The sequence below is a fragment of the Zonotrichia albicollis genome, chromosome 1 (assembly GCF_047830755.1).
Source record: "Zonotrichia albicollis isolate bZonAlb1 chromosome 1, bZonAlb1.hap1, whole genome shotgun sequence".
NCBI lineage: Eukaryota > Metazoa > Chordata > Aves > Passeriformes > Passerellidae > Zonotrichia > Zonotrichia albicollis.
Genome location: NC_133819.1, coordinates 91,569,153 through 91,584,402, shown reverse-complemented (window position 1 = coordinate 91,584,402; position 15,250 = coordinate 91,569,153). Strand labels below are relative to the sequence as shown.

The window sequence follows — 15,250 nt, the reverse complement described above, 5'->3', positions numbered from 1 at the left end:
ATCATTGAACAAATAAGTTTGAATTTAACCCAAAATATAAAAAAAAAACCCCGATGTGTGGTTAGTTGTCACAGTCCCCAGAAATATTCCATACAATGTGAGGAAGTAATTCAGGGAATGATTGCCAAGAGTTATTCAAATGCCAGTAAGGAATAAATTTAGGAAAATTATATGGTTATGGAGTTCCTGGATTTGTATATTATGCTAAATAGTCAACAATTTTTCATAAATATCACTGAGAAAAATCGTGACAAAAATCTAAGGATCACTTCCGTAATAGTAATGAAAATTCAAAAATCTTGCTAAAATGTGGGAACAATGATTTAATGAAAAAATGTTATTCTACTTCAATGTACAAAAAATAATTAATTGAACAAAATATATGGATAAGGTTTCTTTAATTAACACGTAAAAATAATTGCACTTCATAAAAATTTTAAATGTACAAAGCTGATGAGTTCAGGAAATAAGTACGGACACTTAGTAACAAATCAACAGAGTTTGTAACCTTTGTGTTCTAAAGAGAATTGTTTTTGTCACATGTAACAAATTATGCTCTAAATGACCAGAAACAAACTTTTCAAGAAGTTATCATATAGAGGGTACACTGTAATAACAAATTGTTGTGGCCTGAAACTTGATAAGGAGCTATGGATGACACATTGTAAATATATTTATCCCAAACTGCCACAAATGATAAAGTAAATAATTTGCTACTCCCTTGCTGATTTGTAACAATGCTACGCTGTGTTTTCAGATAGATAAGAAAGATACTCTCTCAGTTAAACATTTTTTTTTACTTTTAGATCGAAGTATAATATTTCCATGCTTCCCAGGTTATTTACATGGCATAAATTAGTCTAATATATTGTCTAATACTAGGAGTATCCAGAAAACATTTTCAAATCTGTTAAAAGAGGGCAGTCAGTACATAGCTTGCACTCTTTTAGTTTACTCTACTCTTCTGGGGGTCTTAGTTTAACAAGGTGTTCATACACCACTTAAAGCAAATTTCTTCTTGGACATTCATTAATATGATTAATATGCAGTCTTTTTTTGTTGTTGTTGTTGTTTTTTAATTGCTTTCCTTCCTCTTAGAAAAAGCTGGATCTTGAAGTACTCCAGGTTCATCCCCCAGCCTTTCCCTCCAGTCTCTCTCAGTCTAGGCAATTCTGGAAGTGTTAGTGGCTAACTGAAATAACCTGTAGAAATTTCTTCCCAGTTTACTCTGTCACAGTTCACTATGCAAAAACTCCCAGGAACAGTCATGTGGGATGTATGAGTAGCCCTTGTACTGCCCTGCAAAATTTTCTGTATATTATCCTCTTCTGTTTTTCAATAAAGCAACAACTAAAGGGACAGTTGAGAGATTCAGGTGGTTCTGCCTCCTCTCAGTCACATATGTAGCTCCCAATCAGACAGTCATCTTCACCTTCCCCTTGCTTCTTCCTTGAAAAGCATTTCCACCTTGCTGGGGGATTTTTCCTCAGAGTATGATGTAGTCTGAGCCCTGCAGGAAGAAAGTTACATCTGGCTGAAGAACATTTGACCTTCTCCATGTTAAAGCCCTGGTAAGGTAAGAGATAAAGGCCACATGAGTATCTGACTCCTCTTGTTCTTGCCTGTGAAGAAGACCTCTTTGTTCACCTTCTTATCTCCTGTGAGATGAATACAGCTGCAAATGAGAATTCAAAAATCTGAAATTATTGTATTTACACTGACGTATGGGTACTGTTATTCTAAAGGACTTTTCTCTAGTTTCACAGAGACATATTAAAGACTGTTACACTTAATTTATTTTTTATCAAGCTCTTCTTCTGCAGGTGCATTTATTAGTCTATAAATACCTTCTAGCAGGAAAATACAAGACTTCAGTGGCCTCCCATGTTCCAGTAGAAAGTGGTGAATATGACTAGGAGGATCCACAGGAGATACTTGCAGTTTATAGAAATAGGCCAAATTCCTTCCACTTGAGTCATAAGAAAACAATCAGTCTCACAACATCAAACTTAAAGCCCAATAGAGACCATTAAATCATCTAATATGACTTCTCATATATCACATCCCTTTAAACTTTTTTTCAGTTACACCTATAATGAATCCAAACAATCATGCTTAACAAAAGCATCTACAAGAGAGACCTGAAGATATATGTTGGGTGGATCGCTCTCCACTTGTATTAGTGCCAGCCAGGAGGACAGCTGGACTTTTGAAGTCAGCCAGCCAGACAGCCATCTGTGATGGAGAGGGAAACCAGGAGCACCACCAATGGCTGCCTCTTATTGGGATTTTGTCTTACTGCTCTCACTAAAGCCATTTCAGTTCTACCATATAATTTTACAGTTAGTTAACCTCAATGTTAAACCTTCCTGCCAAAGTTCACATTTAAATTATTTTTGAATTCAACTCATATCCAGTAATTCTTTTTTTTTCTCTTCAGTGTAACAGTCTTCCAGATCTGTGAAGTTTTCCTGATATTCCAAGATTAATTACTAATTAATATAATTGGACTATGAGTGCAATAAGATAGCTTTAAAAAATGCCCAAAGATATGCCTCTGTGCCCATGTCATTTAAGTCAGATTATTTAAAATGTTTATTCCTGCTGGAATATTACTTCATTTGCTGATGGATTAGGTAGCACAGAATAAAATGGCATTTATTGAACATTTGTTTGGTTTTTTTCCTGCATCACTACTGACTCCACTTCAAGGAAATGCTGACAATTCACAAAGTAGGGCTCCTGCTAGGAGTACTGTAGTTCTTCTACCATATTTACTCAGTTATGGCAGCTAGGTACAAGCTACAGATTTGAGGTAGTCTTGCAAAGAAATTATCTAAAAGCACAGATGAATAACTGGAATCAATAGTCGGAAGTATTCTGCCATTCAAATGTCACATGCAAAAGGCAGATTTCCTTGACCCTTGGTATTTGATTTGTCTGTCAGTACTCCAGGGGAGCTGAGACCCTTGTGACTGATCATCTGTCAGTGTCCCGTTGTGGGGATCCTTCACTGAGCAGTCCCCTGGATCCAGCAGTTGTTTGACTGACTTGTTTGGGGACACACTCCACAGCATAACAGAGACCCCTCAGTGGGTCTTCCCACTTTATTTGGATATGCTGCCCACTGCTGGGAACCGATAATGCCCATGAAGGACTTGCACTAACAGTTTATGGAGTAACACTCTTTGTTAACATAAAAATGTGACAGGTTAAGGTTTAAGGATTCCTGTTGATAGTATCTGACTGCAAAAATCTATTCAAAGCAATGCACAGACAAGCCCCAAAGCCCAATAAAAGTATTCAGTGTGCATAGTGGTGTTCTTTCTGAATAGGCAAGAACATATTTTTCTAATATGTTCTATTATATTTCTAATAATAAAAAATAGTATTTTCTGTGGAGGAGAAAAGAGATTCAGCCTGTTGAGTGATCCCGGTAGTTACAATGGAGTCTTCCCCAACTTTTCCCCATTATCAACTTCATTTTATGCTATTTATTTGTGTTTAGATGGAGCCTGAGGGACTCTAGTCATATCTGCCTTTGTTACTGATTGGTGTAAAATCCTCATGTTTCTCTCTTAAATATACAGTCAATAAAATATACAGAACATGCTCAGTAGAGGGTGGTTTTACCTTGGAAATGGGTAACTTTGGGATGGTAATTAGTATTACAGTTAGTTTTGTAATTCCATCCAGGGAGTAGTACCTGTATTTTACCCTATAATTCCTATACCACTATGACTTCTACTGGGATATGTATACAACATCTCAGTTTCCTCTAATTTTAGTCCTAGTCATCTCTCCACATCAATTTTACAATAATACAAGATAGGACCATTCAACTCCTTTGAAAAATAATACCTACATGCAGGTTTGTCTAATCTCACCACTTTGAATGGTCATTTTTCCTACTTACTGGAGTGGCAAGGTCATAACCAAACAATAAATAGGACTGGTTCAAAATCTAGAACATAATTTAATAATGGACATAATGCACTTTTTGGATAATTACATTTACCAATCAATACTCATACAACTTTGTTTTCCTATTAGTTATCAAAAATAACGTGTTAAGACAATTTTGTGTAGGGGTTTCACATTGTGTGAATTTGGTGAAGCAGGTGATTCACAAATCTGTGGCAGGTTTTAGGCCTTAGAATTATTTCAGTGTTTAAAGTTACTAATATTAAACATCTTGCTGAATGCATCAATTCACATCCTTCATCAGAGCTGTTCACCACATAAGATGATGACAAAAAGACAACAGAATGAAAGCTATTAGCTCAGTAAGAGGAACCAAGTATGTGCTTATCCTTAAAAAGAGGAATAGCAGTAGCTAATGGGTTATGAGAACCGATAAAAGCAATTGTGATCAGAGTGGTCTCATGTGAGAAATTTGCACTGATGTCAGGGTAGTCAGAGAAATAAGGGGACAAAGGTAATCTTTTTGCCCTCAACAAAGAAAAGACAGCATAACAAAGTGTTATTGCAGTCATAACATCTTCCAGATTCTGCCTAAGAACAAAGTCCTTGTCCAGATGATGAAGGATCACATGAAGTTAAAGTGCGGATTCAGAGAGAAGAAAGGCGCGTATGACCTAATCACAACCATGTGTAACATCGCTGATAAAAGGAGGATAGTGCAATCCTACATTGATCATGTGTTCAGCTTCTCAATAATTTTGACACCATCTGATGTGACCAGCTCTAGATTTCCAGATGTAGAAACTCTAACCCATCTCATTGAACTCTTCACAAGTTTCTGTCAGCAGCCAGAGAGAAGAGTGTGAGTAGCCACACGCTGCAGCAACTGGTTTTCTCTCAGCCAGAGGGTGAGACGAGGATTTAGTATGTAGGCAATAGTTGCAGGAAAAGGGTGGGAAATATTTGGAAGAGCTGAAATGCCTGAGCCTGGTATTGTTTGACACATCTAAAACAACTTCAGGTGCACAAAATTACTTTGCTTATACTACTTCTCCAATATAATGAATTTGAAGGAAGTAAAAAATACACTAGTGGGGAATGCAGCTTACCTCAAAGTCATGGAAGTGAAGTGAAGTGAAATTAAATGGGTAAGTTTGTTGATTTGTCAAAACAGGAGACAGGCAAAAATCCCTGTTAATGGTCTAGTTGTACACAGAGTGAATGACTGTAATTATTAAGGATCAGAAACATTTTGCCAACTTAGAATATTTCATTTTGTTGTGGACTCCATTGTAAATCATGTGAAAGATTTCAGCATCTTTGATTGCTAATATCTTTGACTTCTGAAAACTTAAAGGTGTGAGCTTTGTTTCCTAATCTGCAAATGTATATTCATAATGGGAAGTTAACTGCTGCTGACAGGACAGCTGCAGTTAACTAGATAGCATTTGAAATGTCAAATTGCTGTTGGGACTTCAAATGTAGTTTACAAAATTTCTGTCATAGTGTCATAGAGAATAAATTGCTTTCTCCTATTTTGTTCTCCCATGCATTTTTTAAATTTAACAGAACTTTTCATTGTAATGGTTAAGGACTACAATGAAGAAAAAGGGATAGAAAAAAGAGGGATAATTAGTGCATTTAGCATGAGGCACAATTCCACAAAGACTTCCCCGGGTTCTCTGTCCATCTTGGTGAGAATTCAGTTTGATGTAAGATGTCTTCAGTGGGCTCTTCGTACAGAGACATATGCTCCAGAGTGCTGCCCATTCTCTGAGGCAGGGCTGGGTAGATTTTTCTGTGGATATCAGCAGGTGTTTTTCCACTGCTTTACACAGCACAGCCTGTTCTTGGAAGGGCTGGCTCTTGCAGGCATTGGCAAACAATAAAAAACTTCCTTCCATTTGGCAAACCAAGGCCTTTTTCACACAAGTTGGTAGGGGCTGTAGAGGAGAGAATATTACCCATGTACAGCCTAAAGCGCAGGATAGAGTTATGAGTTCAAATTTGCTCTCTTCTGGTCCTCTTGTCCTTCACACACAAGTTTGAGGAGATGGTGCTACCACTTTGTGACCGTGGAACGTTGCCAATGGTTCAGAGATTTTCTGAGAATGCAGAATATAGGAAATCGTTCACTTTGTTCTCCTACCTGAGGTGGGAAATTTTGCCGCTTACCCGTTTGTATTCTTGAAATATGGGAGCTGAAAAGCTGGGGGAGTGGGGTATAATTGAAAGTGCCTGAGGCCTCAGTTGAAAAAATTACAGTATCAATCACAGAATGCAGTAAGATTTTTTTATCATTTTGCTTTGATTGTTGTTGTTAACTGTACTGCATTTTGTATTGGCTTTGATGATTTACAATTCTAAGAATTCAGTGTAAAAATGAGATTATCTATTTTGAAATGTATCTAAAATCAGGGAATTAATTAATGAAGTATTTCAATGCGTTCTAAATCAAAATGATTTGTGGGTATGAAGTAAATATGAATAAAATATGAGGTTTGAAAACTTCATTAAACAACTTTTTCTTTATTTCTGTTCCCAAATCAAGAATAATTTTCCTCTAGTTACATTTGAGGACTCATGGGATGACAGGAATGTCACTGGTGTAATGTGAAAATTCACAGGAGTTATATTAAAACATTTCATTATTTAATTGACTAAACAATGAAAAGACACAGTATTGTGGAGGGTATTTTCTACTTGAGGGACTATAATTTCCCAAGAAAAAGACATGGTATATTTTCCTGCTCTAGTGGCACAGTTAACTACCATGAATCCTGTGAGGCGGACAAGAAATACTTTAAATTATATTCACCCTTCTCAGATATGATATCTTATACTAGTAAATCCTATTGATCCAGCATTATCATAGGCTCATAGAATGATAGAATGGTTTGGGTTGGAAGGGAGATATAAAGGTCATGTAGTCCAACCCCCCTGTAGTGAGAAGGGACGTCTTTGATGAGATCATATTGGTCAGAGCGTTGTCCAGCTTGACTTTGAAGGTTTCCAGCATGGGATATCTACCACCACTTTGGGCAAACAGTTCCAGTGTTTCTCTACATCAATATTAAAAAATTTCTTCATTAAATCTAGTCTAATTACACCCTCTTTTACTTTAAAAATATCATCCCTTTTCCTACAGCAACAGGCCTGGCTAAAAAGTTTGTCCTCACTTTTCTTATAAGCCCTCTTTAAATATTCAAAGTACACAATCTGGTCTCTCCAGAGCCTTCTTTTCTCCAGGCTAAGCAACGCCAATTCCCCCAGCCTGTGTTCATAAGGGAGTTGTTTCAGTCCTCTGACCCTCATTGTGATGCTCCTCTGGACCTGCTCCAACAGGTCCAGGTCCTTCCTGTGTTGGTATCCCCAGAAGTGGAAGCAGTACTCCAGGTGGGATCTCACCAGAGTGGACTACAAGGAGTGAATCACCTCTCTTAACCTGCTGACCACACTTCTTTTAGTGCAGCCCAGGATGCAGGTGTTCCTCTGGGCTGGGAGTGCCCATTGCCAGCTCCACCCACCAGCACCCCCAAGTGCTCTTGATCTTGGATGGTTCTGGGTGTTAACCCAACTCAGGTGTGTAGACCTTGCACTTAGTCTGGTTGAACCTCATCAGGTTCCCATGACCCCATAAAATTTTAGGCTTATTCTATACTTTCTTCTCTTAATCTTTACTCTAAATTATCCATGAACCTTTGTTTGGAAAACAATTGCCTCAAAAGAAGACTCTTACCTGAGATAAAACTTGTACATTGCCGTTCACAATGGGTGGAATCAGATTCCTATTTCTTGTAGTTTAACTAAGTTACATGATGTTTTCCTTTCTCTCATGCATTTTGAACTCTCTGGGTTTTGAATGTCAGTAGGTGGGTGAACAAATAAGTTTTCTCAAATATTGCCTAATTTGTAAAAACTCTGAGTAGAACTGCTAAACTGATAACCCAGTATTTTTATTCAGCGTCTTGCTTTTCTGTGCTGTTTAGATGAGGTGAGGAATTTAAATAGCTATAATGACAATATATACATATATTCTTTCTTTTTTTCCCCTCTGCACCGTTAGGTCCTCCAGACAACATCCATTTTTATTCTTTGAGTCTAAAACAAAAATGCTATTTAAAGTCTCTTAACACCTCTACAATCCCCCAAAATCTTAAAAAGGCCAAATTTCATTACGATTTAGTTTCATTCATAGATCTAAAAAGTTTCATAGTGCAGCATATAAGTAAAAATAAGTAAAAAGCAGAGCAAAATTGTTCTTTAGCTCAATAGAAGAATACAGAGACTCACTTCTGTATGTTTTGTTACTTGGTCCAATTCTGTATATTGTTAAAAAATAAGGGCATTTTCTCTTTTTGAGAGAATATGGATGAAATCCACCTGTCCATCCTTGGGCAACTAAAAATTAGTTGCCTGTTTCTGAATTAGTCACTTGAGTCTCTTTTCATAGGCAATAGAAAGAATTAAATAATTTTGAAGTGAGAGTTCTTAAAGAAAATTCAGATGAACTGACCTCTGATACAAAATAACAAAAATAAAATTAAAAAATTAAGTTAAATTTTAAAATGGATATATTCTTTCTATTCTATGTATTATTTTTCTCTTGGCATGCACTTCCTGTTTATAGCTCAGCTATCAGTATTTTCCCACTGGACATCTTACTTCAGAAAGAAGACTGCACTTATCTCCTTGTATATAAATTTCAGAAAGTTTTATTTCAAGATATTACCTCAAATAAGAATTATCTTCCCAATTGCATCTCTTCCTTCAGACTCTTTGTCTAGTTAAATAGGCTCTAAAAATCATAAAACCCACTTCATTGAAAGTAGAAATAGATTGGGTTTCTTAGACACGTCTGGGGTTGGTTGGATGAATGATACATTTTATGCCATACATTTGATTCAAACCTGCTAGTCTTTGACTAGCAATCAAAAATGAGACAAACTATGACAAACACATAAGTGCTTCTGAGCATGAAACTCTTTTAGGTCAGACTTAGGAGTAGCACGAGGAGGAAATCAAACCAAGAAATTACAAGTACACACTCCCTACTAATAATATGGCTGTCAGTTTTCAACACCTAATTAGTGGTGTGAGATCCAATAAATTTTTTCAACAATACTTTCTCTAGTCCCTGCAAGGTAAAAACTATCACTTTATAAGAGCATGTTATTGTCAAAAAACTTAAGCTGTTCATGTACTTCAAAAGATATTTTTTGTCTACTTGCCTCAAAATACTGACAGCAACAGCTTTCCAGGACTAACAAAGCATAGGATTAGGCTCAGCTGTTTCATCAGAAAATCATAAAGATTGTCCTTGTGAAAAAGTAACTTGCTCCAGGTTTACATGAGTTTTTGGAGCAGCCACCTCTTGCATAGTCCTGTGAAAAATCTACTTTAGACACACAGAAAAACTGAATGGCCAGAACACAAGAGAAGGGGAAAATGGCCATTCTTATCACACTTGCTGCCTTCAAGAAATCTTGAATGCCAGCAACGGAAGAGCATTGTTCTACTCTTGTTTTATATTTGCTTTGATTAAGGAATGCCATCCTTTCAGCTTTTCAACAAATCTTACCATATTTTTCACATGACCAATCGTAAGTTTAATGCTAAACATAAGTCTTTACATTGAACCAGTTGAGTGATTTCCTTTTCGACTAATAATGTGGAATTAAAATAAAAACAAATGAATATTTGTGAACATTGGTTGAAGTTTGGGTTCATGTCAATGTTTAAAAATCATTCATGAAATTTATATTTTGAGACCTGATAGTATTTCTTATTTTCCATACTCAATCTGAAATGACAGTTTTATACTAATCTAAAATTATTATCATTATTATTCAAATTCCATTGTTAAAAGTGTCAGTCATTCTGATCATTGTTTTGGTGCCAACTAATCCATGTTTATTACAGGGAAAGATTAAAAAAAACCCCAACTATTCTGTAGTATTTCCAACTTGGATTAGATTAATTATAAATTCTCTAATTAACATTTCAACCTTGTCTTTATTTTTCTATTTTGAAACTTTAAGTTTATTTCAAATTTTCAATATGGCAAATGAGTACCAAGGATTTTAAATGCAAACTACATTAGCCACAGATGTAGCTCATCAGATTAAAAATTAAACATTTTACACTACTGAAACTGTCAACAAAGATGCAGTGCCTTTGAATTCTACAGTAATTCGTCTTGATGTCATCAGTGTTGCAAGAAGGTGAGTTTCTTACAAACAAAAACTAAATCATAACAAAACAGAATTACCTGTTTATAAACTCATATATATTTGTCTCTAGGCAGAATGACAATGCAAAGCATCATGCATAATGCCAATAAAAATGACAGTTTTATCTGTACCTAAAGTAGCAAACTTTAGCAATACCGAGTTTAGTTAACTCACAGAGAGTTTAGATGGCAACTTTTTTTGTTCCTTTATCATTTTGTTCCCTCCCAATGACAATTAAACTTATTGGGCCTCTGAATATTTTCTTCACAATTCAGGAGATAGTCACAACCTAAATATGCAGTGCCAGTAGAAGCAAGTGTAGACAGCATTTTTCTCAAAGTAGAAATATTTTATAGAGTGTCAATGTCTCCATGTAAAAATATTTTTTAAATGTTTACAGTTACACTTATAAATTATTCTGAATTCTTTCCCATACCTTTATTGGAAACAAGGTTTGGAGTTGCATCTCAGCAGCTTGCCAAGTTTCTGGACTATCAAATGTTTTTCAATTTTGACTGCATGGACATCAGCCCCACTGACCTCTGAAGGGCTAATCATGCAAAAGAAAAGTCCTTTTCATAAATATCCTTTGTTCTTTCTCTTACCTGTTGTTTCCACAGAGAATTTCTCTGGCTACTAAACCACTTTCCCTGATTCAAAAGGGTGAGAAAGTAGAACACGATTAGGAAATACAGGAAATAGTAGAAGAAAGGAGAGACAGGTTAAAAAAATGATTGTAGGAAAAAAAAAAGGAGTAAGGAAGAGAAAAAGAAAATAATAAAATGAAACTAAGATTCAGTAAATCAAGAAAAAGAGGATCAGGGAAAGGGTGCACCTGATATTGACTGAAGAATAAAAAGCAAAATCTTACGCTATGAAATGCAAACTCTTTTTCAAGTCTTGGAGATGACTGTGACAAACAGCCATACATGAAGCACACCAAACATGAAAAATATTTGCAAAACTAAAAAGTAGATTTCATCCTCAGAAAAATTGTAATGAAAATGTAAAATTCAATGGAATTCATTAATATTATAGTAAAAATACTTTTATAATTTTGATGTCTTTTTTGTTGGCACAAAAGAATAAAATAAAACTATTTTATCCACAAAGGCATTGCTACTTGGCAGCACACTACTTCAATTCTATAGCAACCCTCTGGTTTATGTTACAAAGTAGTTCTGAATTCTGAAGACATTGACATATCTGTAAGAAGTGGATTCTAAAACAGAGGGGTTTTGTTGAATTAAATATGAAAAGGAATAATGCAATCAGTACAGAACTCCTTGTCTTATTTATTTTATATGGAGTTCAACACAAATCTCAACTAATATGTGTTTCACTTATCAGCATGATCAAGTTTTCAACTTTTGTTGTGTTGCAGAATATTCTAGTGACACCATATGACTGTGAGTTGTACTATCAAATCCAGAAGTACTGCACAAGGAATCAGGAAATCTGTGCTGAGGGACTACATACTTGATTCCTGCTTGTTATCTTTAGAGTTTTCTGGGGAACAGTAGTACCTGATAGGGTAGCTGCTCCTGCTGGTTTCACATCAGTCAGAATGCAGAACTGTAATTTCATCATCTAGTGGTAAGGGAGTAAACAAAATGATTCAAAACAAATATTGCCTCATTCATAATATTCTGTCCCTTGTTCCCTTATTTGCAGTCCAGTAACTGTTGCTTGATTCCCAGCCTTTCACTGGTCATACAGTACCTTGTGGTACCGCAAAAAAGTCTCATAGATTTCCATCATACTTCAGAGATCACAGCATCATTTAGGCTGTAAAACCCCTCCAAGTTCATTGAGTCCAACATTTGACCAAACACTACCATGTCAACTATACCTTAGCAGTAAATCTAACCATTTCTTGAACACCTCCAGTGACAATGACTCCATCACTCCCCCAAGCAGCCCCTTCCAAAGCTTAACAGCCCTTTCCACGAAGAAAGGCTTCATGATGAACAACATGAACCTCCCCTGGTTCAGCTTCAGGCCGTTTCCCCTCGTGCTGTCCCTGGCTGCCTGGGGAAAGAGATGAACCCCCACCTGGCTGTGGCCTCCTTTCAGGGAATTGTGGTGTGTGATAGGGTCTCCCAAGGTTCCCTTTCTCTCAGCTAAACAACCCCAGCTCTCTCAGCTGCTTCTCATATTAATTACTCTCTAGACCTTTCACTGCTCTGTTCCCTTTTTCTGGACATGCTCCAGCACATCAATGTCTTTCTTGAAGTGAGGGGTCCATATGAGAAAGTTTGTTTCAGTTAGGTGTTTTTTTGTGTGTTTTGTTTCTTTTACCTTCTTTTTTTTTTTTTTTTTTTTTTTCTTTTTTGGGGTGGGGCATGTGTGTTTGTGTCTGTTGGTCTGCTTTGTTTGTCAATGTTACCCAAGTATGAAATAAGATTAATGCCAACTGGAAGAAGAATAACTACACAATTCTTTTCATCATCAGCCTGATAACTGCATTATTACAATAAAAGTCTTCAGTTATCCTTATTTTTCCAGTCTTTTATAATTAGTAGTTACTGTCTAGTATAGTACCACACACAAGGACAAGGCATTAGATTTTACTTTATTGTTCTCTAGACAATCACAGTAAGACTGCAACAGGACTATCAAAAATTTAGAAGACCATTCTGAAACTCACTCTAGAATTGACTGGCAGTCAAGAAAAGTACAATTTCCACTTCATCCAGAGGTATTCCCCTCTGTAGAAGGAAGGATAATTTTTCCTATTAGAGAATTCCCATGGTTCTCCTTGGGATGCATTGAAAAACTGAGTTTTGTGGTCACTAGGGACCACATGCATACTGTTAGGCCAAAAGCAATAAGTATAGGAAAGGGAGGGCGTGTTGTAAAGAGTTTTGGCTTGTAAAGAGTTATGTCATGCAAATGGAGTAAAAAAATGTTAAAGGATGCAAACATTCTGTGGTTAGATTCTTGTCCACAGTAACCATAGGAGATTAATCCAAATACCATTAATATTTAAGTCAAAAAAACTATCACAGATGATGATCATGTTTCTTTCTTTTTTTCTGAAATCAGTGAAAATACACAATTATCATAATCTTTCTCATTCAGAGGCAGTCAAAGAAGGACACTAAACTGTTCCTAGGCAAAATGAAATGCAAAGATGGAGATTTCAATATTAGTTCAAAATGTATTTGATCACAGTCAGTGGTTCAGAAATCAACAGCTTGATAAACCATGACATAGTAGTGACAATGAGATTATGATAGCAGTTAACATCAAATCTATATTCTGCTTCTAGAGAGACAGTGCTAGTAGCTAAAACTGAAAAAAAAGAATGTCTGCATATTTTTATAGTCATAATAAGACCCACAAATAAGGGTGGAATTAGAACTAGCGGTTACATATAGGAGGACCTGAGGGGAAAAATTATAGAAGCAATGAGGCAAGTGACAACACTTTCCAAAAAAAAAGGTATTTTTTTTTCTGTGGATTGATACACTAATCTTAACTTCAGAGAAAAAAAGGATGAAAAGAGATCATGATCCTTCTTCATAGCTCTGCTCTCTTGTGCTACCTTTACACACACATGCAAGTACACTTGTGCTACCTATGTACCCGTATGCATCAGTGCTGAGAGAGATGAGGTGCTGTCATTACTGCTTTTCATGCTGCTAGTTATAGTTAGCACTGTTTTTTTTTCAATCTCCTTTGTAATACTAATAATTTTCTTCTATTTACATTGAAGGCCTTTGGGACACAAACTATTCTGTTGTTTGTGAATATGCATGTAGTTCACATATGCCATAAATTCTGTTACAATTTGTATGTAATTTGTATGTATATACATTGGGCTTCCCTATATCACACATCCTCACTGCAGCTATTTCCATTACACCAACATATAACATCTCTTTAACTGGATCTTTCTTCTATGAATAAGGATTCAAGAGCTTTCAATTATGCATCTAATAGGCACAGAAAAAATGGGAGAGGAGAGACAAAAAAACATCTTGCATACCATAGCTGTCAAATTTCAGAGATACAAAATAGCATTTTTATCCATATACAATAAATGATCAGTTTAGGATAGTTATGAAATATGAAAACATTTTGTGGTCATACTCTTTGTACAAAGGCCTATCTGGAATCTTCTGGAGGACAATGATTGAGCTTTTTCAGCAAACAGAAGAAGGATTCACCTTTTTTATGCTTAATATGTAACAGAAAAAAAAAACCCCAAAACATAAACAACCTGGTGGTACAGACTTTTAATGAAGCAACATGCTTTGTACAAAAGTGACATCAGAAAATTATTTGTTAAACTGAAAACTTCCAGAGCTGCTTCATACAAGCAATGAAAAGAGTCATGAGTGCAGCTCAACATTTAGGAAGCTCCAGAGATCTAAATGCACTGTAACCCAAATCAGTGATGAAACAGTTGAGTGAAGAGCAAAAACTGAGTAAGGAGCAACAAATCTCACCTTTTGTTCTGTTGGTCGCACAGTGACATTGAACTGAAGGCTGCGAACAAAAGCTTCAGCCTCTAAACGTGAAACAGAGCTCCAAGGTCAGCTAACCTGCATTGGGTCATGCTACCAGAATACCCTCCTCTCTCATGTCCAGTGAACCTGGAGAGCCATTTAAGGATTAAGAGGTGTTATGGTCAGAATAAATTGTGACCTTTGGGTACATAAAAGGCATAACCCCCCTGCCTTTGCAGCACTGGGAGATCTGTTCTCAGTTACTGATAACCAGCTAAATCTGTGTATTGATGGAAAGCTACCAGCCCTAACATGGCAATATAGCTGCTCCCCCTTAGCTAGGATCAGATTAGGTGATTCGGTTATTGTTAGTTCCTAAAACAAGATTTCTGTAACATGGCAGAGAGATGAACTCTAGAGAATCAAGGATCAGTTTATAAATCTGCTAAGACAAACTTCTTCCGCCAATGAACCCAACATGAAGCCTATGGTGGGATAGTCCCCCTAACAGAAGATAGCGCAGAAAGTATTACTTTGAATTTTCTCCAAGCATCTTCTGTTCAACACTCATGAAGAAAACATAATGTGTCATATGGGTTTAGGGTCTCAAAAGGACATTGACAGTCTTATCTCTTT

General features: G+C 36.3%; 1 long non-coding RNA gene across 1 annotated transcript in view; it reads right to left on the bottom strand.

Annotated features, from left to right (window-relative positions):
- Positions 1-394: 394 nt before the first annotated feature.
- Positions 395-15,250, bottom strand: part of LOC113458729 (uncharacterized) — a 90,591-nt gene continuing 75,735 nt past the window's right edge. The window contains exon 3 of the long non-coding RNA XR_003379255.2: positions 395-1,510. This is a non-coding gene — a long non-coding RNA (uncharacterized LOC113458729). The remainder of the gene's footprint in view (positions 1,511-15,250) is intronic.